The sequence below is a fragment of the Saccopteryx leptura genome, chromosome 3, assembly GCF_036850995.1.
Source record: "Saccopteryx leptura isolate mSacLep1 chromosome 3, mSacLep1_pri_phased_curated, whole genome shotgun sequence".
In the NCBI taxonomy this organism is placed as follows: domain Eukaryota; kingdom Metazoa; phylum Chordata; class Mammalia; order Chiroptera; family Emballonuridae; genus Saccopteryx; species Saccopteryx leptura.
In genome coordinates this window covers 58,192,792-58,208,450 of record NC_089505.1, presented here as the reverse complement: position 1 = coordinate 58,208,450, position 15,659 = coordinate 58,192,792, and the positions used below count along the sequence as shown (strand labels likewise).

General features: G+C 37.0%; 1 protein-coding gene across 2 annotated transcripts in view; it reads right to left on the bottom strand.

Moving 5' to 3' along the window:
* Positions 1-15,659, bottom strand: part of HACE1 (HECT domain and ankyrin repeat containing E3 ubiquitin protein ligase 1) — a 174,609-nt gene that overhangs the window by 113,045 nt on the left and 45,905 nt on the right. The window lies entirely within an intron of this gene.

Below are 15,659 nucleotides of genomic sequence, written 5' to 3'. Positions count from 1 at the left end.
GAAAAGGGACTGAGTATTTTTCCTTCTCCAGAAGCAAACATAACTTAAATAGTAATTACCGGTAACACAGTAAGTATCATAATCTTGACTTCTGTACTTTACAAGTAATGTATGTATCATAAAGTAATAAAATATATAGGGAGGATAAAAAAAAGCACAAAACACCAATAAGTCTACTACTCAAAGATAATCAATATCAAAACTTTGGACTATACTAATCATACACTTTCACCTGACATTTTTCCATTAAAAATATATCATAATAATTATGGACATGGACTCAGTGATGAGACATATGATTCCTACAGGCAAGAGGAGTGGACTAACTCAAGATACAAGACACCTTCAGAAAAGAGAGCAAAAGGTGCCAACAGAGATGCATACGGCCAATACTGATTGTACTATCTGATACTGTAAAACAGCCTATCTCCACCAGTCTGGTTGATCAAGTAATATTTTTCTATAAATAATTTCTTCTTTTTTTTAAGTGAGAGGAAGGGAGATACTTAGAGTTCCGCATTCACCCCAACGAGGATCCAACCGGTAACCCCCATCTAGGGCTGGGGTTGTGTCCATCTGGAGCTATGCTCGCAACGGAGATATTTTTAGCACCTGAAGAGAAGGCTCCACAGAGCCATCCTCAGTGCCCAGAGCCAACATGCTCAAATCAATGGAACCAGGCTGCGGTAGGGGGAGAGAAGGAGAGAGAGAAGGGGGAAAAGCAGATAGTCACTTCTCCTGTGTGACTAACTAGGAATCAAACTCGGGACATCCACACACTGGTCATTGCTTTACTGCTGATCCAACCAGCCAGGGCTAATAATTTCTTTTTAAATAAATCAAAACGTTTAAAATCCAAATGGACAGAACTTAAAACTACTTTGTAGAAACATCAACCTGAGCAGAAAGGAAAAAAAAGACATAAAATTTTTTTATTTCCATCCTGTATGTGAACAGGTCATCAAAAGAAAAACATTAACTTTGACTAACTAATGTTAAACAAAATAATAGGTTTACTAAATATGTTAATCTATCCTTTAACACAAGCCTCACCTTGTATTTCAAAGGTTTCCATAGATTTAGTTATTTTATCTTTTAACCATATGCTAAATTTATTTTCTCTTGCCAAAATGTATAAAACAGAAGGCCATTACAAGTGAAAATAAAGTGAAAAAGACTTCTGTAACTCAAGTCTTGAAATATTCTGCAGTGCTAAGAAAAATTTCCTCTTGCTTGATACTAAGGTGACCAATCGTCCTTCTTTAGAAAGAACAGTCCTTCATTAAGTTCTGTCTTCCCTCAAAAAGTGTCCTCCTATATAACCTCCATTTTGATATTGGAAGACTAATCTGTAAATATCCGTATTCGATCGATACAGAGTTGATCTATTGCGTGTGATGTGACTTATTGGTATTTGACATGACGATTCGTCAAGGATCAGTACAGTGCATTGAGACGCGATTATGAGACACATGCATTCTTCCTGGGAGACCTTGAGAGAGCATGCAAACGGCTCTGTGTACTTCTTACTGAAACATGACACGGCACATACGACATTGTAGACTTATAGTTATTTCTTTCTCAGTGAATAATCAATCATAGACAGGTAAGCACAATTCACATTTTATTAATTCATTATCTATTTAATAATTTCCAAATACGTACAATTGTATTTACAAGTATTTTCCCGAAATTCAAGTTTCAAAGTGGAAATCTAATCTCAAGCCATATCTATTAATAACGCATCTTGATTAAATAGCTGCATAAAACAGACGTTTTTTAATTAGAAAATGATAAATACACCCAAATATCACTCCAAAGTAGTGGTTTTGTTTGATATTTAGCTTTGTTAATTTAGCTTCTGGAAAATTCACCTACCATGATATAACATTTTCAGTTCCTAATGTGCTTGCATTGTTTGTGTAGTTCTATATTTTATTCTTAATTTAAAATTTCATTTAAGGAATGGAAAAATCAAAAAAAAAGAAAATGCCATTTCAATGATAAACTGAAAAAGGAATTTCCATTCCTCATATCAAAAAAAGATATCATTGTTTTCTGCAATATTTGCAGTGGAGAATTTTTATTGCAGTTGGAGGCAGAGCAGAGATAACACAACACTTGACCACCAACAAACATAAGCAATCATTAGATGCATCAGCTTCCAATTGTAAAGTAACAAGTGTTTTAAAACTTCAAATTATTCTGAAGATGAAAAACAGTAGGCTGCAATGGAAGGAACATTTGCATTTCATACTATAATTCACAATCAAAGTTTTTGTAGTATGGATTATACACTAAATTATTGAAAAAGTTTCACAATGTAAAATTTTCATGTGCCAGGACAAAATGTGAGGCTATTTTGAAATCAGTATTTAAATATTACTGTGACAAAATATTTACAGAGGACTTGGAAACTGTAGCATTCGTAACAATTTTATCTGATGCATCAAATCATAATGAAATTAAACTATCCGATAATAGTAAGATTTTTTTTTTTTGTATTTTTCTGAAGCTGGAAACGGGGAGAGACAGTCAGACAGACTCCCGCATGCGCCCGACCGGGATTCACCCGGCACACCCACCAGGGGGCGACGCTCTGCCCACCAGGGGGCGATGCTCTGCCTCTCCAGGGCGTCGCTCTGTTGCGACCAGAGCCACTCCAACGCCTGGGGCAGAGGCCAAGGAGCCATCCCCAGTGCCCGGGCCATCTTTGCTCCAATGGAGCCTCGCTGCAGGAGGGGAAGAGAGAGACAGAGAGGAAGGAGAGGGGGAGGGATGCAGAAGCAGATGGGCGCTTCTCCTGTGTGCCCTGGCCAGGAATCAAACCCGGGACCTCCGCATGCCAGGCCGACGCTCTACCACTGAGCCAACCGGCCAGGGCTAGTAAGATATTTTAATGTTACCAAAGGCATTCAAGTAAAAATTTTAAATTTAGAATCCATTGAGGGTGCGGAGGACCCAGGTTCGATTCCCGCCAGGGCACACAGGAGAAGCGCCCATTTGCTTCTCCACCCCTCCGCCGCGCCTTCCTCTCTGTCTCTCTCTTCCCCTCCCGCAGCCAAGGCTCCATTGGAGCAAAGATGGCCCGGGCGCTGGGGATGGCTCTGGTCGCAACATGGCGACGCCTAGGATGGGCAGAGCATCGCCCTCTGGTGGGCAGAGCGTAGCCCCTGGTGGGCGTGCCGGGTGAATCCCGGTCGGGCGCATGCGGGAGTCTGTCTGACTGTCTCTCCCTGTTTCCAGCTTCAGAAAAATGCAAAAAAAAAAAAAAAAAAAAAGAATCCATTGAGGGAGAAACTTCTGAAATATTGTCAAATCATCTATACAGAGTAATAAATAAAAAGAATTTGAAATCCAAAGTTGTTACAGTAATGGCTGATAACACAAATACAAGTTTTGGTGGGCGAAGACACAAAAGGGTGAATAATGTGTATGTAAAATTACAAGAGTTACTCCAAAAAAATTTCTAGGAATAGGTTGCAATGCACATATTTTGTCAAATGCAATCAACACAGCGTCATGTGCCATGCCAATTGATGTAAAAGTAATAATAACTACAATTTATTTGCATTTTAGTCGTTTTACCATTCATGTTGCTACTTTAAAACAATTTTGTAAAGCAAATGTTGAACACAAAAAACTTTTAGGATATTCAAAAGTTAGATGGCTTGCTCTAACATGCTATAGAGCGTGTTCTACAATTATTTGAGCCTTTCTGTTCATATTTTTAAAGTTTAGACAAATGTCCTAAAATCCTGGAATTGATTTCCAATAATAAAATATCTGAGATATTAATGTATTTTGTACATAATCAAGCATCTATTTTCCAGAAAACAATTCAAAAGATTGAAGGTGAACACATTTCAGCTACAGAAGTTAGTCTTATTTTGAATGACTTTATCCTTCAATATAAATCTCATTTTGCAGAAAAATTTCTTCCTTTAATTATAAAAAGAATATTATCATACTTAGAGGAATCAAATCTGGGCGTAACAGAAAAGTTTATGAAAGACATGCAGAATTTTTACCAGACATGTTTTCGATATATTGAAGAATGGTCTGAAACAAACATCACAGGAAATAACAGTTTTCAATGGTGTTTATTACTTCATCGCAAGTACTATATTGGACAGATATTGACTTTTGTCTTGAGTTTTTATCTAAAGAAATGCCAGGCATCAAAATAGATAACAATTACCTCTTTGAAGAAATCAGAAGACTGAATATATATTTAAATTCTGAAAAATTAATACAATGGAGAAAATGAACATGTAGAAATTGATAAAAGATGGATGGAAATATTCAGCCATATCATAAATAAACATATTCCATGTGAAAATTTATTTATTCTTGTTCAATTTACATTGTGCTGCCCTGGAACTAATGCAGCAGTTGAGTTTTTTTCAACTGCTAATGATTTTTGGACAAGTGAGCAATCCAGACTGAATGTTGATACTTTAGCTGCAGCACTTGCTGTAAAATTCAATATGAAGAATATTTCTTGTTCAGATATTTCCAATATATTGTTACAAGGTGATACATTGACAAAAAATACCCATTCAATGGAAAAGTACTCATTTAGATAATATTATCTAAATGAGTACTTTTTTCTTACAATTATTATTAAAAATTAATAGGCTTGTAAGCATAATTACAATATAAAATATTACAAATGTTTTTATTATTATGCATTTATATTATAGTGTATTATTGTTGCAATGAATAAAATGTTCCTTTTATTTACGATACTGTTTTCTTCTATTTATTTTTGTCCTCCTTTTCACTGTAAAAAAGTTGGTCACCTTATTGATACTAAACTTTTGAAATACATACTGTATTTCCCCAAGTATAAGATGTACCCTTTCCCAGAAAACTTGGGGTCTAAAAATTGGGTGTGTCTTACACAGTGGTTGCGGCATTTCAAATGCCATAAATGGAACTCAGGACAAAGCAATTTATGAAGAAAGTGACTCGTCATCAGACACAGATGACAACAAGCTAATGAATGGGAATTTTCACAATGATGAGGAATTGTATAAATATTATGATCAATAAAACTTGAGTTCAATAACTTCATGTAATAAATTTTTTTTTTTCAAATTTCGGGCCACAAAATTAAGGTGTGTCTTATACATAGGAATGTTTTATACATGGGAAAATACAGTATATTATATGTATCACAAAACTTCTGTTTTAAAACAGGAACTTAAACAGATGCATCTCCCCAAACGACACTGAAATAACTGTAAAGAGTACTTTTCTTAAAGGATAAACCCACTACAGTAAACAAAATACAATAGCAACTAATTTTGGAAGCTTCGAAGCTTTTGTTTGACTTGTCCCAACCAAAGCTGAATCCTAAACCAGCAGCAGAGAAAGCCCAAGGATGGTGATGCAGGTCACAGAACTCCCAAAGCCTTAAGAATCAGTAGTAATCACTTCTTGAAGCAGAAGTGAATATGGCCTAAAACCTGATCAGTTGAAAGATTATGGCCCTGGCAGGTTGGCTCAGTGGTAGAGCGTCGGCCTGGAATGCAGGAGTCCCGGGTTCGATTCCCAGCCAGGGCACACAGGAGAAGCGCCCATCTGCTTCTCTACCCCTCCCCCTCTCCTTCCTCTCTGTCTCTCTCTTCCCCTCCCGCAGCTAAGGCTCCATTAGAGCAAAGTTGGCCTGGGCACTGAGGATGGCTCTATGGCCTCTGCCTCAGGGGCTAGAATGGCTCTGGTTGCAACAGAGCAACGCCCCAGATGGGCAGAGCATCACCCCCTGGTGGGCATGCCGGGTGGATCCTGGTCGGGCGCATGCAGGAGTCTGTCTGACTGCCTCCCCCATTTCTAGCTTCAGAAAAACACACAAAAAAAAAAAAGATTATTTAATAAGATTTAGATGCTTAGACCTCCATCCCTCCCATACTCCTCGTGGCAAGTAAATGCTCCTCCCCAATCTAACAACACACAAGAGGCTTAAAAACAAAAATGCCTAGCTAGATAAAAGACACCAGGTACACCGAAGCAATAACAACATACTGAAAAAGGGAGATGAAGTACAAGTTTACACACTGAATACTGATATCCCAAAGCATTCTCCTTCAACATCCAGAATGCTAACCAGCTCAAGAGTAAATGCCTAAAGAAACTTGACATCAGGAAGGATCCTTATGGCAAATGCCCATGCAGATCACCCTAACCTAGCGGTTCTGAAATTTTTTGAAGTCAGGGCGCATTTAAAATCCTACAATTGTAGGTGCACTACATACAAATTTCTGAGAAATATGTTATAATAATTAAGTCAAATATTAAAGAAAAAACTATTAAGTCCAAGCATCCTTTTATGGTAATTAAATGATATAAATATGACAAAATTAAATATATTCTGACATTAAAAAACATTTTTATGTCACATTTTTTGTTATGCTTTTTAGAATTCATAAAAAAGAGGTGTTAAGCAATAATAAAACGACAAAAAAGTTATCTTTTTATATATATAGATACATTCTTAGTAAAATTTAGTAAATTCAGCAGGTCCTGGCGCATATGTGTTAAGTTTTTTCATTCTTTTGTTTATGAGAGACATGAGCCTGATGTGTCCTAGTGATTTCTTCAATGTTTGGGCATATATTTGAAAGGCAAACTCTCATTTCCTCGTCAATACATTGAAGAATTCCTCTCTTTTTACTCTTGTGTGGAGTGCAGAAAACTCCCACCATACATATCATCTTAACTTAAACCAAACAAAGGATAGAAGAAACTTGCCTCCAGTCCTTCCGGGGAACATGGGGGGTAGTGTCTGTAAACAATCCAGCACCACAGCTTAACAGCCTTTTGCAACCTAATCAGGCAAGTGAGGTGGGGGGTTGTGTAGGAAAAGACCCTGCACAAATATTGAATAGAAACGGCAGTAAACTTCAGAGCAGGGGTTACTTGGAGACAAGAGATCTTGCAGTGTGTTAACCATAACAGGAGACTGGCCTAAGTTACTTGAATGCAAGTACACAGGATTCTTGGAGGAATGCCTCCAAGAACCAGATGTCCTTTATGATTGATAAGCTCTGAGACTCTGACTCTTCTCATGTCCTTGTACATGAAGGAAACAGTAGATGTGCAAGGTTGGGATGAAATAAATGGGAAGAAAGGCTTTTATAGCTTTCTAGTTTTATCTGCTGAGCTGTGGCTTTTGGAACTCAATAAATATGCAGTGGTGCAGTGTCTCAGGGCTGATTCCGCCTAAGCATTTTAGCCCTTGGCTATACTACTTTCATCTGATGTGTCTTATTCCTTGTGAGTCCCGTAACATCTGGCACCTAATGTGGGGCTCGAAAAGAAGAGAGGTTGCAGTCTTGGGATCATCAGACCAAAGAAGGTATAAGACCGCTCGGTAGGTAAGCAAACCTTCGGGAGGCAGTGATGGGGAATTCCAATGCCAATTCCCATCAGAGAAGACCCAATACATGAAACTACTGCATGTATTATTAATAGGGTCTGGTATAACTGTGAAGGATAAGAATTTAAAGTTAATTTTAAAAAATGTTAAGAAGCATTGTTATTGGTCTCAGCTACAAGACAACGCTGCTTTAACTTTGAAAACATGGAAATGGCATGCTCATCAACAAGGAGTTACTATTCCTCTTTCTGTTTGGTCTCTGTAATTTCATTTCTTTGGCTTTGCAACCTTTACAGTCTGATTCTGAATCCTCATGGCCTCCAGCTCATCAGGTAATGACTGATATTGATTATGGTTAAGAAAAAACCAATATAAATTGAGCAGTAGCCACTAAAAAAAGAGTAGCTTGAAGCATTACATCAATTGGTACAAACTCAATTAGAATTAGGACATACAGAAGAATCACAAAGTCCTTAGAATTCTCTAGTCTTTGTAATAAAAAAAAATCTGAAAAATGGAAATGCTTACTGATTTTCTTTGGTCTCTTGGCTACAATCCTCTGAGCTATCATTTTGTTTCTTTCTTGTTCTTTACCTGGAAATTTGGATGGGGGATTCCTAATGGATCCGATTACAAAATCTCTTAGTGATCATTAAGTTTTATTTTCTTCTTGGGAGATTTTGATTAGTCTCATCTATCCTCAGACTCTGTCAGAAAATGCCCTGACTAAAATCAGGCAGGCATCTTTCTAGTCTGATTGTGTTCTAAAATCCCAGGTTTCTCTGAATCTAGTTTCTGTTTAGTTTTTGTTTGATGTTGTCTAAAATGTGATTTTTTTAAGGCCTGAATTAAGTTCTTGCATGCAAAAATTGGAAATGCCGGCTCTTCTATTGAAAAAATAGTTTCATCCCTACATTTTTTCTTTTATTTAGAACTGTTAAAGAGCACTCATTTAAATTTAAATTGAATAGAATATGGATCCTTAAGACTTACTAATTTGGTTAATGCATTGTAAAATGTATTCAAAGTTTGAAATCAAATAATAATTCAAGTATTAGGATTAATCAAAGTTGTACGTTATGTTTGTGTTTCTATGCTAAAAATTGTCTTGATTGTATGTACAGATATGCTCAGATCTGTAAAACAAAGAAATTATGCAAAATTAAGCAGGGCCCTGATAAGTCATTTCAAGAATTTGTTTCAAGCTGCTTCAGGCAGTTGGCTACTTGCCAGTCCATATTCTGTAAAAGTGGCCCTGAGGAAAGTGGAAATTTAGCTCCTCTAATGCCCTGAAATAAACTTAACAATACAAAAGACTTTTAGATATAGAAGCTAATACATGTTATTGCTAAGCAACATTAGTTTTCTTCCTGGCCCATTTATGCAGTGATCACTAAGCTGCAAAGTTTAGGGGACAGTCCCTAACAAAGCTCTAAATTCTTTTTTTACAATGGGAAGATAACAGGGTCATTTGGCTTCTGATGAAGAAAAACATTTATCTTCTAAACAAGTAAAGGAGCAACTACTTAAAGTACAGTCTACACTTTCTGACAAGGAGGTTCGACATAGTACTAACCCTTTCAAAACTGACCAAGATAATTAGCCTCCGCCTCCTCCTTCTGTTACTCCCTCTGCTAATCCATTTGTAGATACAGTACCTATTGTTGTACCTGAAAAACAAGCTAAGGAACCTATTCTTACACCTTTTATGAAAGAAATAATACAGACTAGACAAGAAGGGGATTTAAAATTCATAAGTCCAGCATTGGAAGATTTTCTGTCACATTCACTTGATTTGGACCTAATGCACAATTCCTTCAAGGAGGTTTTTATACTCAATATGACCAAATCCCTGTCAAAACTCTTACAGAGTTAAAAATGGCTTGCTCCCAGTATAGAACTAACTGTCCTTATACACAGGGACTGCTATCCTCCTTCATGGACTCTGAATGTTTTATCTCAAAAAATTTATAGATGTTAGCTTGAACTTTTCCTTCAAAAGTTGAATATTTAGCCTGACTGTGCATTGGTGCAGTGGACAGAGCGATGGACTGGGATGCGGAAGACCCAGGTTCGAGACCCCGAGATCACCAGCTTGAGTGCGTGCTCATCAAGTTTGAGCAAAAGCTCACCAGCTTGGACCCAAGGTCACTGGCTCGAGCAAGGGGTTACTCAGTCTGCTGAAGGCCCGCGGTCAAGGCACATATGAGAAAGCAATCAATGAACAACTAAGGTGTCACAACAAAAAACTAATGATTGATGCTTCTCTACTCTCTCTGTTCCTGTCTGGCTGTCCCTATCTATCCCTCTCTTCTGACTCTCTCTCTCTATCTCTGTAAAAATTAAATTAAATTAAATTAAAAAGTTGAATATTTAGAATAGTTACAATTAATGACTTAGTAGGAGAATCAGGCTCATATTCAAGCTAATCGGAATGCTAACCCTAACCTCCTGTTAATATTACACAAGATGAACTTTGTAGACAGGGACAGTTTGCTAATTTACAGAAGCAATGGAGGCAAAATATAGGGGCAAGGATTTGCTCTAATCTCCACAGATACAGGAGACCAGTAGATACCTTCCAGAAAATTGAAGCCTTGGCATGAGTCGGAAATAGAAGAATGGGAGATTTGACATCTTTGAGCCATCAGAAGAAATAAAGAGACTAGGCCTAGAGCCAAAGGTTATTAGAGAAATAAAGATGAAGGCAACTATAACACAAAAAGCTGAGCTGCCGACTTGGGGGCAATTAAACAGTTACCCAGGAGGCAAAAAATGTTTTAATTAGGACTAAGACTTCAAAAACAACCTTGACTCTGTTTCTAGCAATGTTAGCTGTTGTGTCTATAACAATATGCAGAACTAACAATTCTTACTAACTTTATATTCCTTCCAGCAATGTTGAATAGCCCCACATTGTGTCAAAATTATGTAAATCAGCCTTTAGAAAAAATTCATCATAAATATCCTCAATCTTTGATAATCCATTATATGAATGGCATATCGATAGCTTGTGAAAATAATGCTGAAGTTTCAGTCATCCTTAAAGATGCTTCTGAAACCTTGAATCAGTATGGTTTAATTAAAGCTGAAGACAAAATTCAAACATCTTGTCCTTTCAAGTATTTAGGGCATATAATTGAAAATCAAAGAATTATTCCTCAAAAAGTCAGTTTACAAACTGACTCCTTAAAAACTTTAAATGACTTTCAAAAATTATTGAGTGATACTAATTGGTTGAGACCCTCCCTAAGAATCCCTACTTAAGCATTAATGAATTTATTTAATCTTCTTCAAGGAGATTCTGATTTAAACAGTTCTAGACAGTTAACAGAAATAGCAAAACAACAGCTATCACTTATTGAAAAAATTATGAATACTGCTTATTTAGATCAAATTAATACACATCGACCTATTCAATTAATTATTTTTCCCTCAGAACATTCTCCTTCTGGCATCATATTACAAGGAAACAAGACATTAGAATAGCAATTTATGCCACATAAGACTCAAAAGAAATTATGTACATACCTAGAGAAAATCTGTACTTTAATTATTAAAAGTAGACTTAGCAAAAACTTCTTAGTCTGATGTAGTCCCATTCATTAATTTTTGCCTTCACTTCTCTTGCCATTGGAGTCAAATTCATAAAATGCTCTTTAAAACCCAGGTCCATGAGTTTAGTACCTATGTCTTCTTCTATGCACTTAATTGTTTCAGGTCTTATGTTTAGATCTTTGATCCATTTTGAGTTAATTTTAGTACAGGGGGACAAACTGTAGTCCAGTTTCATTCTTTTGCATGTGGCTTTCCAGTTTTCCCAGCACCATTTATTGAAGAGGCTTTCTTTTCTCCACTGTGTGTTGTTGGCCCCTTTATCAAAAATTATTTGACTATATATATGTGGTTTTATTTCTGAGCTTTCTATTCTGTTCCATTGGTCTGAGTGTCTATTTTTCTGCCAATACCATGCTGTTTTGATTGTCGTGGCCCTATAATATAGTTTGAAGTCAGGTATTGTAATGCCCCCAGCTTCATTCTTTTTCTTTAGGATTGCTTTGGCTATTCAGGGTTTTTTATAGTTCCATATAAAATGCTAAGGTCGCCGGTTCGAAACCCTGGGCTTGCCTGGTTAAGGCACATGTGGGAGTTGATGCTGCCAGCTCCTCCCCCCTTCTCTCTCTCTGTCTCTCTCTCCTCTCTAAAATGAAAAAAAAAAAGTATACTTCCATATAAATCTGATGATTTTTTGCTCCATTTCTTTAAAAAATAAACAGCCAACTAAATGGGAAATGATATTTTCTTTTTTTTTTTTTTTTTTCCTTTTTCATTTTTCTGAAGCTGGAAACGGGGAGAGACAGTCAGACAGACTCCCGCATGCGCCCGACCGGGATCGACCCGGCACGCCCACTAGGGGCGACGCTCTGCCCAGCAGGGAGCGATGCTCTACCCATCCTGGGCGTCGCCATATTGCGACCAGCGCCTGAGGCAGAGGCCAAGGAGCCATCCCCAGCGCCTGGGCCATCTTTGCTCCAATGGAGCCTTGGCTGCGGGAGGAGAAGAGAGAGACAGAGAGGAAAGCGCGGCGGAGGGGTGGAGAAGCAAATGGGCGCTTCTCCTGTGTGCCCTGGCCGGGAATCGAACCCGGGTCCTCCGCGCGCTAGGCCGACGCTCTACCGCTGAGCCAACCGGCCAGGGCCGGAAATGATATTTTCAAACAACAGCTCAGATAAGGGCCTAATATCCAAAATATACAAAGAACTCATAAAACTCAACAACAAACAAACAATCCAATAAAAAAATGGGAAGAGGACATGAACAGACACTTCTCCCAGAAAGAAATACAAATGGCCAACAGATATATGAAAAGATGCTCATCTTCTTTAGTTATTAGAGAAATGCAAATCAAAAACGGCAATGAGATACCACCTCACACCTGTTAGATTAGCTATTATTAACAAGACAGGTAATAGCAAATGTTCGAGAGGCTGTGGAGAAAAAGGAACCCTCATACACTGTTGGTGGGAATGTAAAGTAGTACAACCATTATGGAAAAAAGTATGGTGGTTCCTCAAAAAACTGAAAATAGAACTACTTTATGACCCAGCAATCCCTCTACTGGGTATATACCCCAAAAACTCAGAAACACTGATATGTAAAGACACATGCAGCCCCATGTTCATTGCAGCATTGTTCACAGTGGCCAGGACATGGAAACAACCAAAAAGCCCATCAATAGATGACTAGATAAAGAAGATGTGGCACATATACACTATGGAATACTACTCAGCCATAAGAAATGATGACATCAGATCATTTACAGCAAAATGGTGGGATCTTGATAACATTATACGAAGTGAAATAAGTAAATCAGAAAAAGCCAGGAACTGCATTATTCTATACGTAGGTGGGACATAAAAGTGAGACAAAGAGACATTGATAAGAGTGTGGTGGTTGCGGGGGAAGGGGGGGAGAGGGAGAAGGAAAGGGGGAGGGGGAGGGGCACAAAGAAAACTAGATAGAAGGTGACAGAGGACAATCTGACTTTGGGTGATGGGTATGTAACATAACTGAACGACAAGATAACCTGGACATGTTATCTTTGAATATATGTATCCTGATTTATTGATGTCACCCCATTAAAAAAATAAAATTATTAAAATTAAAAAAAAAAGTAGACTTAGCATAAGACAACTAACTGGAAATGATCCAAATAAAATTATTGTACCTTTAACATGTAATCAGATTTCAGACAACTGGAAGTGAAATACTGATTGGCAAACTGCATTAGCTGATTAGTTTGGTACTGTAAACAATATTATCCTACAGATAAAAGAATTCAATTTCTAAAAAGAACACAATAGATTTTGCCGACTAAAGAATCGGCTCAACCCATTTAAAAGGCTTCTACTTTTTATACTGATGCAAATAAATTAGGTATAGCTAAGTATACTGGAGCAGTGACAAAAGTAATAAAAACTCCATATACATCAGTTCAAAAAACAGTTATCTGCTGTATTATTACTTCTTAATGATTTTCCTTGTCCACTTAACATTGTTACTGATTCACAATATGTAGAACATACAGTTAAACTTACAGAAACTGTTTACATTTCAAATGATGGTTCTGAACTACGCATACAGTATTGTGTAGAGTTACAAATAATTTCAAGAGTTACAAATTTTATTGTGGGAACGAAATTCACCTATCTATATAACTCACATTCGTTCTCATACAGCTTTACCAGAACCTATGTGTACTGCAAATAATAAAATTGGTCAATTACTTGTTGGATCGATAGAGATAGCCACTAAATTTCATGCAGAGATACATACAAATAGAAAAGGTTTAATGCAAAAATTTAGGATAACCAGGCGAAAGACTCCAAATATTGTTAGAAACTGTCCTCAGTGCAGTGTTATAAATGCTCCTCCATTACCAGGAGGAATGAATCCTAGAAGACAACACAGTAATGACCTGTGGCAAATGGATGTAACTCGTATTTCTTCCCTTGGAAAACTATCTTATGTACACTGTTCTATTGATACTTATTCTTACTTTTGATAGGACACACCTTTGCCTGGAAAAAGGCTGATTATGTCATTTAACATCTTATAGAAGTTGTTAATGTTATGGGCATTCCTAAAGCTATTAAAACTGACAATGGTCCTGCCTATACATCTGCCAAACTTCAACAATTCTTAGCATTTTGGAATATTAAACATACTACTAGAATTCCATATAACCCACAAGGACAGGCAATTATTGAGCGCAGTAATCGCACTCTGAAAAATGTTACTTAAATGAAAGCGGGGAGAAGGAAGGAGATTATCCCCTAGAATTATGTTACACAAAGTTTTATTTACTTTAAATTTCTTAAATACAGGAGAAGATCATTTGACTGCTGCAGATAGACATTGGACAAAATATAATAGTTCTAAGATTAATCAACCTGTGCATTATAAAAATGAATTGGATCAACGGGTAACTTGTGTAGTACAACAATGGGGAAGAGAGTTTGCTTGTGTCATTTCAGAGTAGGGCTGAAAATTTTAGTTACTGGGCATATATCCCTAACCCTCCATTAAGTAGAGCTATTCATTGGGAAGATAGTGCCGTTCCTATTTTTGTCAATGATTCAATTGACTTCCAGGACCTTTTGATGATAGAGGTCGCTTAGTACCTTTGGAAGAAGGAGATTAGAAAATTATACAACAGGAGTAGAAGGATTGATTACCTATATGTATAGATAATGAGCTGCATTATTTACAAATAGAAGCTCAAGCTTGGCTCTCTATTGAAAGAGAAACAGTAAGGGTGAAAGTAAAAAAACTTTGTTTTTGTTACAAGGATATGGGTTTAAAGGTAATACATCTGTACATGATCCTGAACCTCCGACTGATTTACCACCCTGTCGAACTGCAATTATTAATCAGCTAAGTGAATGGGTACATTGGGAAAACTGCAGAGGTGAAACTGCTCAAGTTTTACTTAATATTTCCTATAGAAATGTCATATATTGGAGCCCTCATGGTTCCGCCAAGTTAAAGGGCAAGGTGCTGATTTAAGGTGGCATAAGAACAATGGTTCAATTACTGCTGATGGTCAAGGTAATCATACTATCGTATGGCATGGAGAAGGGATGTCACCTCAAACTTCTCACATAAAATTTGGTCCTATACAATATCATTTGCAGAAAACAACCACGGCACTTAAACATATGTCAGCATGGAAAGAAGAAATCTGGAGAAATCATCCTTCTAATCATACTATGTTAACCTTTAATAAGAATGAGACATATTTTGTATCTGGTTGTATTAGATTGCCTTATATGTTTATTATCGGTGAAACCAAATGGACAGCTGAAAATTATTCTATAATTTGCAATAACTGTGCTTTTTATACATGTATTCACTCTTCCATTCCTTTTAATAAAAATAGTCAAAGTCTATACATTTTAAGAGCCAGAACAGGAGTCTAGATTCCAGTACAAATGCATCGGATGTGGCAAAATTCCCCTTCTATGATGCTGTTACAACATCTTATTAAGTCTTTGAAGCAAACCAAGAGACTAGTTGGACTGATCATCGCCATCATTATGGGATTAACAGCTGTAACCACCGTGGCTACTGTATTTGAAGTTACATTACATCAAAGTATATAGACTGTGGATTTTGTACAAAAATGGCATGAAAATTCTGAACTGTGGACTTCTCAACAATGTATAGCTAGTGATATTAATGCTAAAGTTAATGATTTAGAACAGACTGTGAT